Source organism: Cryptomeria japonica, chromosome 10 (genome assembly GCF_030272615.1).
Source record: "Cryptomeria japonica chromosome 10, Sugi_1.0, whole genome shotgun sequence".
Classification (NCBI taxonomy): domain Eukaryota; kingdom Viridiplantae; phylum Streptophyta; class Pinopsida; order Cupressales; family Cupressaceae; genus Cryptomeria; species Cryptomeria japonica.
The window spans coordinates 322,662,461-322,680,216 of record NC_081414.1 but is presented as its reverse complement, the minus strand read 5'-3'; positions in this window follow the sequence as shown (position 1 = coordinate 322,680,216).

Here is a 17,756-nt window from a genome sequence, read left to right as displayed (position 1 = left end):
TTATATTCTTATGGTAGTGTTCACTTGTACTACACCAAATCTTCTACATTGAAGATTGGTGACGAAGCCATATCACCGGGTAAGTCTACCTTACATGCATTGTTGCCATACTTGGCCAAATTTTTTTAAGGACCTATCCTTTTCATCTAAAGCTTACTAGGTATGGCTTTCTAAAGTATTTCTTTGTTAAAATGAACCATCACCATATCTCCAACAACAAATTGGATATCTTTCCTTTTTTCATCCACCTTGTCTTTAATATTTTGAGTAGTGTCCAATAGGGCCTTCCTAACCTACTCATGAACCTTTTGCATTGATTGGGCAATGTCCAAGCCATGTCCACTCTTCTGTTCCATATTTCCCACATCTATGAGCTCCAAAAATCCTCTAGGATGAATGCCATACACCACTTCAAAAGTACTTTTACCGGTGGACCTATTCACACTATCATTGTAAGAAAACTCAGCTTGATGGATGATCTGATCCCAAAATTTACCATACTCTTATTTTAGGCATCTAAGTAGGTTCCCAAGTGTTCTATTAACTGCCTTAGTTTGACCATCCGTTTGGGGATGCTAGGCTGAACTAAAAGACAAATTAATGCCTAATCTTTACCACAAAGTCTTCCAAAAATGACCAATAAACTTTGCATCCCTATCTGACATAATATTGATAAGTAAACCATGAATCCTAATAAATTATTTGAAAAAGAAGTGAGCAATATGGTTGGCATCATGAGTGACCTTGCATGGAATAAAGTGGACCATATTACTAAACCTATCTACCACAACATAAATGATATCAAAACCTGATTTGGTTTTTGGCAAACCAACCACAAAGTCCATACTTACACACTCCCATGGCCGGTTAGGAATAGGTAAAGGCTAATAAAGACCAAAATTAGAAGATGTACCCTTAGCTCTTTGAAAAACCACACATTTATCCACATATCTTCTGATATCTCTTTGCATCTTAGGCCAAAAGTAGAATCTTTTGACTAGTTCCAAAGTCTTGTTCCAACCAAAGTGTCCACTCAAGCATCCATTATGCTTTTCTTGCATCAATTTTTCCCCCATTGACCCTCTAAGCACACATATCTGCCCTCCTTTGAACAAAAGAACATCTTGCAAGGTGTAATATGCACACTCACTATGGAAATGGTTTCCAAGTCCTTGACAAACCTTGTAGGCAGTAGCAAAATCCTCATCTTCTTCATATAGATCCTTGAAGCTATCCACTCCAATGCTTTTGAGCTACACTTCTTACACTATTAGTAACCTCCTACTCAATGCATCAACTACCTTATTACATTGTCCTTTCTTGTGCTTGATGGTAAAGGTGTATGACTGCAAATACTCTACCCATTTAATATGCCTATGGTTCAACTTTTCTTGCGAATTAAGAAAGCTAAGAGGTGATTATCAGTGTAAACCACAAATTCCTTAGGTAACAAATAATGCCTCCACTTCCTAAGTGATTGGACAAGTGCATACAATTCCAAATCATAGGAGGAATACCTTTTCTTTGCATCATTGAGTTTCTCATTGAAGAAGGCAACCGATCTATTGTCTTGGCTCGAAATTGCTCCAACTACTATGTTGCTTGCATCAAATTCAATTGTGAAAAGTTTGTCAAAGCTTGGTAGGATAAGCACTAGTTGAGTAGCCACCTTTGTCTTCAAGAGTTTAAAACATATTTTTTCTTCCTTTGTCCATACAAACTTGGTTCTTACACCTCCCTTGATTGTCTCAAGCATGGGTGCACATATTTCACTGAACCCTCTGATGAACTTTCTATAAAACTGAGCCAAGCCATAGAAACTTCTCACTTCACTTGTTGTCCTAAGTGTAGGCTAGCTGATTATGGCTTCCACATTAGAGGTATCCATCTTCAAATCGCCTCTTGAGACTAAAAACCCAAGATACACCAAATCTTGTTTCATAAACTCACATTTCTCCAAATTGATGGTTAGTTCATCACAAAGTTTACTCAAGATAATTTCTATATGCTTAAGATGCTCATCTTTAAACTTGCTAAAAATTAAGATGTCATCTAGGTAAACAACAAAAAATTTACCAATGTAGTCCTTGAGTACTTCATTCATGATCCTCATGAATGTGCTAGGGGCATTTGTGAGTCCAAATGGCATAACAAGCCATTCATAGAGTCCTTTTGTAGTCTTCAAGGTTGTCTTCCTTTCATCACCCTCCTTCATTCTGATTTGGTGGTAACCACTCTTAAGATCTATCTTAGTGAAGATTTTAGCACCTCCTAAACAATCAATCAAGTCTTCAATTCTTGGGATGGGAAATCTATATCTAATAGTAATCCAGTTTATAGCTCTAGAGTCGGTGCAAAGTCTCCAAGTACCTCCTTTTTTTGGAGCCAAAATGGTGCGTAATGCACATGGGTTGATGCTCTTCCTAATTAGACCATTATCTAGGAGTTCTTGTATTTGCTTGGCTATCTCCTTATTTTGATCCAGTGTCATCTTATAAGCTACCTTATTGGGTAAAGAAGCTCTAGGTATAAAGTCTATTTGATGACTTATAGCATGTTGAGGAGGCAATGTAGTTGGTGTTCCATCACTAATTATGTCCTGAAACTAATTTAGAACCCACTGCACTTCTTTAGGAATGCTCACCTTCTTCTCCTTGTTGTCCTCTTTTGGCTTCACAACAATGGCAAACCCCAATCCTTCTCCCTCCTTGAGTGTGTTGGTGAACTCTTTCTCACCAACTAGCAACACATTGGGACCATTGGATCTTCCCTCTACTTGGTCCCCTAAGGATTGGATTTTGTAGGTGGTTCCATCCTTTTGGAAGGTATAAGCATTCTTCTCTCCATGATGTATTGCCTATTTGTCAAACTGCCATGGCCTACCTAGAAGTAGGTGGCAAGAATCAATGGGTAAGATATCATATAAAATTATGTCTTTATAACCTCCAATGGTGAACTCAACCCAATTTTGTTCATTTACAAGAACATGCTTCCCCTTGTTGACCCATGTAACTCTATAGGGATCACTATGTGGGATTCTTGGCAAATTAAGCTTTCTCACCGCTTCCTCTAACACTATGTTGTCCGTGGATCCTGAATCCACTACCACTCTACATACCTTTCCCATGATGTTACATTTTATTTTGAATAAGGATCTCCTTTGGTTAGGTTCCTCCTTAACCGGTTCTTTAATCAAGACTCTCCTTATCACGAGGTTCTCTCCAACCTCTGAATCTAGGCTTACTTCTGATGCTTTCATGTTTGTTGCATCCTCTTAAGCATAGTTTAATCTCCTCTCACCTCCTTGGGATGAAGAAGACTTCTCAGGGAATCTATAGGTTGGGTGTCTAAGCTAATGGTAGTTGTAGCACTTCATGTTGGAAAATTAGGGCCCTCTTCCTGATCCACTAGACCTTCCTCTACTAAAGTTTCTAGATCCCCTTCTCTATAGCTACTCTTGCTATTGGAATCCTAACTTTTCTCAATCAACTTGGATTTCCATTGGGATCTTTGGTCTATGCTTCTTCCACCAAAATTACCTCTCTGACCTCTACCATCTCTTCCCCTACCTCTACTTCTGTTTCTTTGTTCTTGTTTCTTGTTACTTTTTTCTTCCACTCTTAGTGCCAACTGATAGCACTTGTGCATGGTGTTGGGGCATAACAAGCTTAATTCCTCTTAGATATTCCATCTCAAACCATTCAAGTATCTGGATACCTTGATGTTCTCATCAACCACTATCTTGCTTCTTAGATACTACTTTTGAAATTCCTCAGTATAGTTGCTCACATCCAAGTCTCTTTGCCTCAAATTTTGTCTCCTCTTGGGAACTGGATTTCATAATCTTTAGGGATGTATGCCTCTTTCACCTTGGCTAACATTCCCTTCCAAGTAGCTATGGGGTTCTTGCCCTCCTTTTGCATTTCTTCTTAGATAAATTTCCACCAAGTCAATGATGCCCCTCTCAATCTAGACTTGGCCACCTTCACATTTTGTACCTCACTGATTCCATCACATTCAAAGTGATTCTCCAATCCCTCTATCCATTCTAGGACTACCTCAGGCTCCATTTTCCCACAAAAAAGTGGAACTCCTTCTAGGGATTTCCCTCCCAAGGCTTTAATTTCTTTAAGGAAAGGTTCTTTAGGTAGAATAGGGTCTGGTTCGGGTATCCTATCATCTTCTACCACTTCTTTGTCATTCCCTTCATTGACCTTAATTGTCACTTTCTCAGTTTTGTCTTCAACTGCATCTAGTTTTCTGTCCAGTTGTACTAATATTTCTCTAAGGAGCCTATTTTCTTCTTCTTGGTCTTCTACCTTCTTTGCTAGCTCTGCATTGGTCACCATCATTAAACTATTCTCTCCTACTAATTCAATATCTATCATATGTTGGCTTCTTCCCAAATCTTGGTTGCTCTGATACCACTATGATGTAGATGTTACTCAAAGAGAGCTTACAACTTGTCTAAGGCTAGTTAGATGTTTCCCTAGTGGGCTTCATGCTTTGTTCATATTGTCTTCAAAACAATTTGGAAACCTAAGCTCCCTAGGAGTGCTCCCAATCCAGATGCGCTCCTTGGTTGCTCAAGCATGGTTGAGATTCGCCACTGTAAATCCAACCTTATACTCTAAAACTCCTCACAAGTGCTTGTAGGGGTTGTAGCAGGTGTTTTCAATTTTTTCCTAAGTCAATTAGTTGGTTTTGAGTGAGGGTTTCATTCTTTTCCCCATCACTCCTTCCTTTTCCTACTTTCTAGGCCTCGTAGCCGTAGAGCCCCAATTAGCCCTACCAAACTAGTTTTTGTGAATTTTCTCCCAACTTCTCCAAAGACTCACACAATCTCTTTCTTGATCAGGATACCCTTTTGGAAGTAATTTCCAACTTTTGAATTAAGGAATCTAAGTCTGACCGTACAGGTACGGAACCTGAGAAATGCTTATTATAGATGGTTTTGGTATTTTTCCAAGGTTTAGGTGTCTTCCTTAATCTGCCACACCTCCAAATTGACACATATGTTTTGCCACACATCACTTGTTCATCTCAAACACTCTGCAACTCCAACCCTGCTCTTTCTTGCAAACACTTGTATAATCTCATTCATTTCCTAATTGGGCTATGACTAAGCTCGCCTAGGAAATGATGCTCATTGGCCTTTCAATGACATCCAAAGGAAAATAAAATTTATATACACTGTACAAAGGCTACATGGCTCGATTGCCAAGGGTTATTGAGAAGAAATCAAAGGACTTCAAGTAGGAACCATGTATGGGCCTCTCAAACCCTTACTCAAGTCGAGAGTTTACAAAATGAGAAACTCAATCCAAAATTGCAAATAAACTAATCAAATTGCTTCCTGAGTACTACAATAGCAGGAAAAAAACAATAAGAAAAGTACAACAATGCAATTAATCCATTAAGTATGGATGGTTGCTCTAATTCTTGACAAGATGCAATGTAAAACCTCAAAATTGGTCTCAAAAATGTATTCCAATCTATTCCAGGCATTGAACAACTTCATTACATTGATTCTTAAAGATTTTAGATACCATTTGTGGCCTAACTAACTCTCCATCTCTTCCCTAACCAACCCTTTGCACAAAAAATGCAAAAAGTTGCTCAACGTTGCAACAAGTTGTCAAGCAACTTTGACAACTTTTGCCAAAAAGTGCATTTTTGCCTCACATGCTTTATTCTCTCCTTAAAACAATCTAATATGACTAAAAACCATTAAATTGACATGTTCCAATGCCAAACAAAGCTATTCAAGGCGTTTTTCATCAAAATGCAAGATTTTGCCATTTTAGGTTTACAAAGGCTTACAAGCTAAAATTGAGCAAATGCATTGTCCTAATTACATTCAATCTACCAAAGCACTACAAAAACATATTAAGACCTAAGAGAAGACTCCTATTCACCACTCCAAACCAAAATATGAACAAACACACCAAAAGGTAGAAACTAGACTCAAAACTAGCTCAAAATTAGGTGCTCCTACACCACCCTCTCCTCACCCCCTAATTATTTTCTATGTCTCTCTTCACCTCTGTCCCCATCTCTCTTCTCTCTTTTTTGATAATTTCCTGTCTCCCCCTCTCCACCTACTCCCTAATAATCTCAAACTCTCCCTCTCATTCTCTCTTCACCCCAATCACCCCTCCCTCTCTCTCTTCGCCTTCCACCTAATTACCTCTATCTCTCTCTCTCTCCCACACACACTTTCTCTTCCCACCAATTAATCTCTCCTTCTCACCTCTCTCCACCTCTGCTTTTTTTGATACTTCCATATGCCTTTCCTTGTCCCCTCTGAATTTTTTTTCTAGAGATGAGAAGGAAATGCAGAGATACTAGTTTAGATCTTAAGGAAGAGAGAGTGACATAGATGAGGAAATTATGAAGAGGTAGAATATAAGAACCTTTTATAGCTTAAGATAATTAATGAGGTATTCAATGACAGTTAGAGATATAGGTCTAGAGAAAGATGTATAAATATGGACAAAAGAGAGGGAGGAAGAAAAAAACAAGTGGATTAATCGATTTAGGAGAGAGAGGTGGAGAAAGGATTAAAAACATAGATAACATGGTTTATCAAAATTTATCGAACATAATAAAATTCATAAATTTTCTATTTTTAATTACATATTTAGTTTATTTTGAGATGATTGTTACAAAAATTCATGCAATAGGGAATTCATATGAAAAAGTCATGAGTTTTTTATGTTTTAAAAATAAAGGATGAATTTAAATGAATTATAATTATTATTTAAAACAAATAATTGAAAATATACCTATTCCATATCATAGAGCTCTTAATTACCTTTCCAACACCTATAAAATATCAAAATTTTGATATAAAACGCAAAAGTTATGCCCAATTTACTAAAATATATTTTTTTATTTTTTCAAAAATGGATATCTGATTTTAAGGGTTTATCGGATATTCGATTTTAAAACATAAATTTTTTCCTCCATGTTTTCATTTGGGTTTGCTTCGGGATTTGGCTTGGAAGTGACAAGCTTAGAAAGTCAACTGAAAAAACGTGTTTTTCAGTATTCCTTGATTTTCCAGACTTTACACTCGTGGCTGACGACTTTTTTTATAGCCAAAATTGATAAAATGAAAAGGATTTTTTAAGGACATTCTTAGATATCCAAAAATATAAGGCTTATCCTATTTCAACTTTAATAAATAATTATTATTTATTTTCTAATTGAATTCTGACAAAAGTCTTGATTGATAGACTGATTGAGAAACACTCATAACGTTCAAACCATATAATATTTTTTGAATCCAAAACATGCATCACATCCTATGCTTCATATAATATAGGGAAAAATTTTAAAAAATTGAATTTCATAAGGTTTTGACCAAATTAAGGTGGTTAGATGTAGTTGTTTCTGAATTTATGAAAAATTGTAGTAAAAAAATCATAAAAAATTATAAAAAAATATGTGTCACATCCGGAAATGAGTCTAATACTTATATTATAAATATTATAAAAAAATATTATGATTTGATTGTGATTAGAGTGGTCAGACGTACACCTACTTCTTCTCTTTTTCCTGAAATTTTAGAACCACTGCATTGAAATTTGAAATTTTCATCAAATAGGAATTTTTTTTCCAAAAAACAACTAGTAGCTTAGAAACTTCCTTCAATTTTATATAGATTCTCTTCTTACATATTTTAAAAATAATGTTCAAAACTTATTCAATTTCTCATGACAAGTTGCATAACTCTGGTTTTTTGAAATTTCATTGCCACTTAAGGGCCTATTTTGGCACACCATGATCCTACACGTACCCATATATATATGTACATACATATATATATGTACATACATATATATATGTACATACATATATATATATATATGTGTGTGTGTGTGTGTGTGTGTGTGTGTGTGTGTGTGTGTGTGTGTGTGTGTGTGTGTGTGTGTGTATGTACATATGTACATATATATGTACATATATATATACATACATATATATATGTACATATATACATGTGTGTGTGCGCGTACACACATGCATATATAATATATATATCTATGTGTGTGTGTGTGCACATATATGTATATGTATATGTATATATGTGTATGTGTATATACATATACATATACATTTGCATATATATATTTTTAAATATAGTTCAGATTTTTGTCCTTCTCAAGATAACCTTAAAAATGACTCTTTAAATCCAAATGAAAGACAAATCGAACTAATAGTTGAGTCAAGTGTGATAATTTTCTACACCGATTCTTTTCTTATTTCAGAAGGTGCACGTACTTTCGTATCATGGGTAACAACTAAAATAAAACTTGATATACTTTTGACCTAAAAGAAAAAAATGCTCGCTAACATGTGCACATAACTATGCTACAAATGATAGAGACACAAATGAACACAAAGTTTCAAAAGAACTCCATTATTTCTTGAGCAAAATCAAAGAATTCAAAGCCTTTTTATTTTTATACACAAAGATCATGTTTCTCCCCCAAAAAATGTTGATATTCCTCCTTTCACCAAATCAGAGAGAATCCCCTTTCAGAGCATCAATCCCCTGAAATCTGCAAAATTCCTCCCATAAATAGAATAAAATGACCTTTCAGTTTTCATGGCCTTTTCAATTTTCATAACTGTCTCCTCTCTTTTCAAAAGAATTAGTTATAGATAAAGCTCTTTTACATTTCAAAGAATGTGATATTTAACTCACTCATGAGTCAAAACATATTAGAAAAAATTAAAGGGGCAAAAATAAGCATAAATCCCCAAAAATCCCCCACAGGATCCAAGTAGATTATAGCTTCTAGCAACTATTTTCCTTATCTAATAAGTGTCTTGATCTATCTTTTGTAATACAATCAGGGTTCTTGAATAGCTCTGTCCACTGAGTTTCACATATCTCCATTGATCTTTAGGCAACAATATTTATATAATGAGCCCCCGAAATCTCTAATGTTTGCAAATTGTTTTCTTGCCTATGATTTGTTTAATGATGCATTGTCAATAATTCTACAAGCCGCAACTTTTAGTGCTTGGTAATTTTCAAGCCAAAGTTGGGGATCTTCATGGTTCAAGAACCATGTTATCACCTGGCTCTAACATGTTTTCAAGAAACCCATTTTACTGAGCACATCGGGTACCGATAGCAAATGTGGAATGAATACTAATTTCCTACCACCATCTTCATAAGGTATCATCTTTTAGTGTAATGAATATGCTTGAGAGATTTATATAGCATCCTCTCTCATTTACTACTCCATTGTATACCATGGGATATCTAGTCTCAATACATGCGTTCTTGTATCAACACTCATTGAACCAGAGGTAATAGTATCAGGCTGAAAATGTTTTTCTTCGTTTGCCCCCTATAGAATTTGCTTAAAATTTTTATATGTCATGGCATATGTAAACTGGAAGAATGGTACCATAATGATATGTGTGTCAGGAGTAAAGTGACTTTCTCAAACCATGACAGAGAGTCACCTGTTTTCATTATTTCTAAATTCCTTCATATGCTTTCACTGTAAGGGAATTTTTTTTGTACAAATTTGGATTGGTACGAGAGTTCATGAAAAGACCTACTTCCCCGACTACTCATCGAAACAAATTTATTTCAAAACCACTCTTTGAGTATTTGTAGGGTCCACAAGAAATTTGGGATCTTTGAAACCGATTTTGAAATTTTAATGATTCAAAAACCATGCTGAGTACCTGACAACACATGGCATCCCGAAACTTTTTAAATCTAAATTGAAACAATCATTGGGTCCAAAATTCATTCTTTGTCACATATTGGATTCTTATTGACCATTAATTCTTGTGGCTGAATTATTTCAAGCTTGACATTTATGCTCTCACATCCACTATTTTTGATTAATAAAGCAGTGGGAACAAGGGCACTGACCCTTTACATACCAAAACTATTAAAAATCATAGCGTAGAAACAACATTATAACATCAATTAACATCAAATATCAGCAAAAAGGAACCAAGTCTTTAGAAATCATAAACAACAACAGAACAAAAATAAATAAAAAAATACAAGGGTGCCATGCACACCTTAGTGGCATCCATAGCACTATTACATTTGTTTGAAAAGAACTTGTAGAGGTCCCTAGCCTCCTGCTTTTCCTCCTCAGTGTCTGTGTAGCATTCCCTCAATGGAGAGAGGGTGAGCACGAAGCTATGTAAAACCTGCACATGGAATTTTTTAAGGCCCACCATTTGGGCTTCCCAAGCCTCCATCTTGTTCTTGAGTTGGTTGAAATCCTCCTTGATAGTCTGTAGATAAAGCACAAGGCTAAGGTTTTCAATTCTCTACGTGAAGTCTAGCACATCCATGCTCAAGTTTTCCATTTGTTGGAGAGTAGGGACCTCCTGGGGGTTCTCAGCAGCCAAGTCATCTGTAGTTTTTTCTATCTCTTTGGGCACACAACCAACAAGGGATTTATCACTATCATTAACAAAAACCATTAGAGGGATAGAATGCATCACCTATTCAATCATTTTTAGAATCTATATCTAAATTACCAGATTCCAGTGCTTTTCTATCAAAGATTTCCATTCACATAAGACCCTCAGTGTCCATGTTCATAGAGGTCGTATCTTTATCATCAATGAGGTCCTAGGTTTTCATTTCAGAGATACTCATGTAAGAAGCACCAACAACGGTCAGAACCATGGGGTCCCTAGTCACATTCACATTTACAACATCCCTATCAGGGGCCCCCATAGTGGTATTAGGGCCCTCCTCAAAGTCTAAATTATTGATCATTGGGGTCTTCTTTCTGCAGCTTTTGGAAGCAAGTCTAGAGGATCTCCTTTTAACTTTAGAATCCAGAGAAGGATTTTCATTCTCAGTGTCCTCATAGGAAGAATTGTCATCAAAGACAATGCGTTTGTGTTTAGCGAGGGTTTTTCTTTTTCCCTTGGACGGGGAGCAAGAAGCACTAGGAGAGGTAGAAAGAGTTAAACTAGGGGAGAATTTTGATAAGGAAACAATCGAGGCATAAGAAGGTAGGGACATGGTGGCCGTAGCAAAGCCCTCATGAGGATATTGGAAGAATATAGGGAAACCATACATAGGGCCGTGAGCTGCTGGGGAGTTGACATGGGGGGCTAAGAGAGCGAAAGATTTTGGGGGGGGCAGAGAACCTCATGGAATTTATAGAACTTGTAAATGAGGCCCTGGTGGAGGAGGTAGGGAGGCTTACCTTCCATGCTTAGGATCCATAGTGTCTTTATAGCTCTCTATAGAGTGCAGTAAATAAAATCACAAACAAAGCAAATCATTATTACAGAAGTGATTAAGGAGGGGCAAATGGTAGTAGTCAAATACCTTATACCTGCCTTTAAGAGTAAAGTACTTCATGATCATGAGGCAGATCATGTTCCACGGGTGCATGAGCTCCTCCCAAGAAAACCCACCTTCCAGCTTGATGGGTTCTTTGCGGTTACGGAAAAACCATTTCAAACCTTCACTATTTGCAACATGACTGGTATGTTTCCAGCGGTGTCTATCAAGGGTCAGTTTTGTAGCCTAGGAAATAGTCTCCTCAAAGACATCAAAGCCAATGCCACCAATTGATACCCGCTTCCCAAACCAGGAGGAGGCGAAAGAAGCTGAGAGTTGCTCATCATGCCACTTTAGGAAATCAAGAAAATCGGCAACCCCACCTTCAACACAGAAGTTCTAGACTAGGGGGTCATTTTTAAAATCATTCGGATTATCTAGTTCATATATAACTCTATCGCCCCCCATATCTTCCGCCAATAAAGCTTCTTCAGTCATGAAATAGAGAAAGTTGTAGAGATCCTTCGAGAAGCAAGCCAAGAAGAGAAAATGAGAAGTGTGCGAGCTTGACATTAATAAATGAGAAATGAAGTCACTTTTAGAAATGATTTCTTGGTTATGAGGCATTAAGAGCCAACAAATACTGGCAGCAACCAACATGTTTCCAATCCAGTCGTACCTCATCATGACTCTGCAAGCACAAGTGAAATGCCAGCACAAAAACATGTGCATCATCACCAACCTGGTCGAATGAGTCACCACCATATCAGAAGGGATCAGAGGCATATTCCCATTATTTGAACTATGAAACCACCACCTCCAGACTATCCTGAGGGAAGAGAGGAGGGTAAGGGAAGCACTTGGTAGCCACTCAACCATTAATGAAGATTTTGGATTTCTCTTGCTGGAGAAGGAAGTTAACATGGTCTGGGAGGGAGTTGTGACTCCTCCAACATCTCAGCCTTGAGAGGTTTAAGCTAATGGCTACCATGGCCTCCGCCACATGGTTGCCTTCCCCGTAGATATGCATAATTCTGAATGAATCAAGCCTAGAGATGAGCCTCAAGGTGTCCCTGATGGTTCCCTCAATTCTCCAATTAAGCTTATTCTGCCCTTTGACAACATCAATGATAGGCATAGAGTCCCCCGCAATGTCCATAATCCTGATTCCCATGGAGAGGGCAATGCAGATTCCCTAAGATAAGGCCTGTTAGGTCTCGAGGACAACTGAGAGGGGGGGTGAATCAGTTGTCAAATAAATTTAAACGAAAAATAATTTAACCAACTTAATGCTTAATACTGGTAAACTAGTTAAGTATACCGGTAGATAGTTATAACATTTAATTGCTATATCAGTAAGGATTAGTGCATGAAACATAAACACAAAGTCATCCACAACACATAACACCAATATTTGTACATGGAAACCCTGTAAGGGGAAAAACCATGGTGGGAAACCTTACCCACAATCAAATGATACTACTGTAGATAGTAAGTGTACATAAATGGGGTTTGCACATGCAGAAAGGCCAACAACCTAGAGCTCACTGCTCAATCACAAAATGGGAGTCACACTAACTACAGTTGGATGGTTAAATCCAATAAGAATGTATTGCACAAAATAGCATCTTCATATGCTGGATTTAGTACCTGTGAAATGCTGATATGCTTTCACAAGAGCCCTCCTTCTACCTTAAGATGATGTCTGCATGTATAGCTTTGCTTAATCTCACATATACCTTCACACAATCCTTTTTTGCATTCCACATTTGATCTTACAAATAAGATCTTACATTTATACCATAACCTAAGACCAATTTTAGTAGGTTGGCTCTACAAGATATTACAATAAAAACATTTTACAAACAATATAATATCTGATGCAATAACTGATTGAACATCTCAGCTTAATGCATTTACAACAATAATTAATCATCTCCATAGTGTGCCATGTTGATCTGGAAAAGATAAACCTGTCGGTGTAACCCTAGACCTATTTGCCGGTAACAACAAATATGCAACTATGAATATACCAATGATCAAAACTCCAGGACAAGATGTCCAGACGATGTCTTCAACATGACCATGTGTCTTCCATACCATTCCAAGTGCCAGTGATCATTATATCTTGCCAGTGTACCATATACCAGTAACTATGCAATAGTTACTTGCTTGCCGGTGAATACTACTAGATCTCCAAAGTGCTAGTGTTTTAGTAGGTGTTGACATCAATGACAAAACCATAGCAAAATGCCAACAAGGCCATTGCTTCAGTCTAATTAGAGGAATTCCCATTTAGGTTACCCACATAAGAAGCAACAAGTGTCCCCAAATGGGATCTAATAACCCCTCCACTAACAACTAGGCCCCCCCTGGCAGGGTCATCAAAATTGAGTTAAAAATTTGTAGCTGGGGGGAACCAGACCGTGCTTTGTCTTAGAAGTCTCTTAGAGAAGTCGACAAGAGAGAACAAGTGGGGAAGGTTCCAACATCTAGTAATTTCCCATTCCCAAGTAGAGGGGGGCTTGGACACCATCCAGATTTTCGAAACAAAGATATTCTCAAGAATTAATTTAAGGAAACGAGAAAACACAGTTTTCACAGAGGCCTCTTTGTCTATGAATATCCTATCATTTTGTTCCTTCCAGATACACCAGCTCATGTGGGGGGGAATTTTCTTCCACAATTGTTGGATAAGGGGGTTGGAAGTGGGGCCCTGAAACTCCTGAGATAGATTTAACAAATTATCATTCATAATCCAACAAATATTAAGCTTGTTGTAGACCATCTCCCATAGCTCCCGAGTGAAGGTAAAATAGAGGAAGAGATGGGCAGGACTTTCATCATCATTTTTGTAGAGGATGCATTTGTTAGGGAAATGGAATCCCCTCTTGACCAGGTTGTCTTGGGTCAAAATTTTGTTGAGGAGAGTAGTCCACCAGAAGAAATTAACCGTGGGGAGGAGTTGGGAATTCTAGACCTCTTTCCAGATAGAGGAGTAAACAAGTTCCCTAAGTAAGATGGTGTAGGAAGTTCTAACAGAGAAGTTTCCAGAGGGGTCCCACTTCTAAATAAGTCTTCCCTCCCCAGGAAATAGAGGGAGGAATATAACAACCAAAAGCTTCTAGAGCTCTGTAGCAATAGGGAGGAGGAAGGGATGGTCAATGCAATAGTCCTCCAAGGCCCTCCAAGTGCAATTGCTGAAGTAATATCTAACCCTTTCACCAAAGAAGCCTTTGGTAGCATCCTGTAGCCATCTCAGGGAGGGGGAAGAAGCAAGGGGTCTCTCTCCTAACCAATAATCTTCCCAGAAGATAATGTTCCTGCCATTTCCAATAAGCCACCTCAAACCATGAGATAAAGTGTCCCTGCAGCTCAAGATGTTATTCCAAATTTTGGAATGTCTGGGAAGGCCCTCCTCATTTAGGATAGAGGAAATGTCCTCATTACCCAGGTACTTAGCCCTGATGATCCTACTCCAATCTGCATCCTTATTCAGAAGCTTTTAGGCAATTTTAGTCATAAGGGCCTTGTTGAACCTTGAGATCTTATGGGTTCCCAAGTCGCCCATGGCCTTGGGAAGACAAACTTTGTCCCAGCCCACCAAGGCGAGCCTCTTCTTTTCTTCCATTCCCATCTAGAGGAAATTCTTTTGAATGTTTTCCATCTTAGCAGCCATAGCCACAGATATCTTGAATAGGAAGAGAAAGTACACAAGGATCCCATGGAGGGAGGATGAAAGGAGCTGCAATTTCCCAGCACTACTTAGGAGTCTACCTTTCCAACCAGCCAACTTCTTCTGCATTCTTTCAAGGATAAAGATCCAAAATGAATTAGAGACATCTTTGACAATCAAGGGGAGGCCTAGGTAGGTGTCAGGGAGGGAGGCCCTTTGACAACCAAGGATTCTGCAGACTTTATCTTGGAGTTGGGCATTAGTGTGAAAGAAGTAAATGACGCTCTTTTCATAGTTAATGTGTTGGCCAGATGCCATAGCATAGGAATTGAGAAAGGATTTCCAAGCCTTAGCTTCCCAAATAGAGGAGATACCAAAAAGAATAGTATCATCAACAAACTGTTGTAGAACATTGGGGGGTGTCGTAGAGGTAGGTTTGATGCCCAAAACAGTTCCCCTGTGAATCATAGAGTTCAAGTTAGAGGCCAACACTTTAGCAAGGATGATGAAGAGGTAAGGGGATAGATGATCCCCTTGCCACAACCCTCTGCAGGCCCTAAACTTCTCTAGGGGTCTCCCATTTAGTAGCATAGTGCAGGTGACAATAGATATGCATTCCCTAATAATTTTGATGAGTTTGTCTCCAAACCCCATAACTTTGAGAACTTTGAAAAGGAATTTCTAGTTGACCCTGTCATAAGCCTTGGAGATGTCAAGCTTGCCAACCATCCCCAGCTGAAGACACTTATCCATGGAGTGGATAATCTCATGAGTAGAGATGACTGCATCAAGAATCTGTCTACCTAGAACAAAACCCTTCTCAGAGGGGCTAATCAAAGGATCCAAGAAAGGTTTGAGCCTATTGACAAGAACTTTGCTGAAGATTTTATAAATAGTGTTGCAGAGACTGATAGGGTGGAAGTCCTTGAGAGTAGATGCCTCCTGCATTTTAGGGACAAGGGAAATGAAGGTGTGATTGAATTTTTTAAGGAGCCTACCCGATCTAAGAAACTATCTAGTAGCCAGAACAACATTAGGGCCCACCACATCCCAGAAATCTTGAAAAAAAGTCAGGGGGAAGCCATCAGGACCCAAGGCTTTGAAGGGGCCCATAGCAAAAACAACAGACTTGACTTCCTCCTCATAAATAGGGGCCAAAATATGGTTGTTATCTTCCATCGAGAGGGGTGGTGGGAGGCAGTTAAGAAGTTCCTCCCAAATAGGGGCTCCTAGGTCATCATCATCCCTAAATAAAGTGGAAAAATAGTTGGTAGTCAGTCTGCTCAAACTATTAACATCATTGACCACCTGATTGTTGTCGTCCATGAGGGAAGAGATGTGGTTTCTACACCTGTGGATAGTAACAATGTGTGAAAGAAAGTAGTAATTTTATCACCTAATTTGAGCCATTGAACTCTCGATTTTTATTTCCAATAGAGTTCCTCTTTGTGGGAATTTTCCTTCCATTTTCTTCAAAGGGAAGCCTCCTCCATATGGACGGCTTCAAGGGAGTCACCTTGATCAATACACTCTTGGATAAAATTCAGTTTACTATTTAACTTCTTTTTTTTCTTGAAGATATCCCTGAAGGTGTATTTGTTCTAGCCCCAGACATTTCTTTTGACCAAGTCGAGCTTCTGGGCAATCTTGAACATAGGAGTATCAGGTATGTTTGTGCTCCACCATGTTTTAATGCAATCCTTGAACTTTGGATGAGAGTTCCATATAATTTCATATCGAAAAGGATGATTCCTCCTTGCAGCATTTGTGGTATTCCAAAGGAGCAGGGGGTTGTGGTTAGAGACCATTCCAGGGAGCGCAGTGAGCTTCAAGGCTGGACCAATTCCCCAGTTGCTTGAGATGAGAAATCTATCAGGTCTAACCTAAATAAGATCCTTTCCCTTCCTAAGATTGGTAACCAAGTGAATTTTTTATTCAATAGTTCCACATCCATTAACCCATTCCTACCAATGAAGTCAATGAGATCAGTCATGCTGTCAGAGTATTCTAGAATGCCTCCCAAATTCTCAAAGGGGATCAAAGGAGAGTTGAAATCACCCACAATAAACCAGTGGTTATTGGAATTATTTTGTATTAGAGTAGTTATGTCATTCCAGAGCTTTAATCTACAAAATCTAAAATTCAAGGCATAAACATTAACAATAATGCAGGAGTCCACCGGGAAAGAGAGTTCAGAGACCAAACGGTTGGTCGAGGAGGAGAGAAGACTGCTAGAAAAATGGGAGGGGTCCCACATGGTGACCAAGCCACTAGAGTCTCCAATAGCATCACTAATAAAAAACTTTGCACCAGGCCAAATTTTTGCAGCAACAAGGGAAAATGAGGATAGAGACATCTTAACTTCTTGGAGAAGAAGGACCATAATTTTATTTTCAAAAATACACTTCTTTAGAGCATATTTATTTTGAGGGTTGTTAAGGCCCCTCATGTTATAGGAGGGGACCTCTATTTATTACCCTTTATGGACATCTCCAAGGTCTCTTTCCTGCCATTGGCAATGTCCCTTGCTTTTTTTTTTTTCTTGATAGTCTCTATGATGGTCGGCCCACTTTGAGATCCGTCTCCACATTAGGCTTTGCATTTTTGGTCCTGCATCTTTGATTAATCTAGCCCTCATCAATGGGAGTCATTCAACCATTGGATGATGCACCAGGGGAACCAGGTGAGAGGATACCATGGTTCAGGGTGGAAGACACCAAAGGGGAGCAAGTTGTCTTCGGGGCAAGAGAGGGGTCTCTCGCAATCTTACCATCTTCCAGT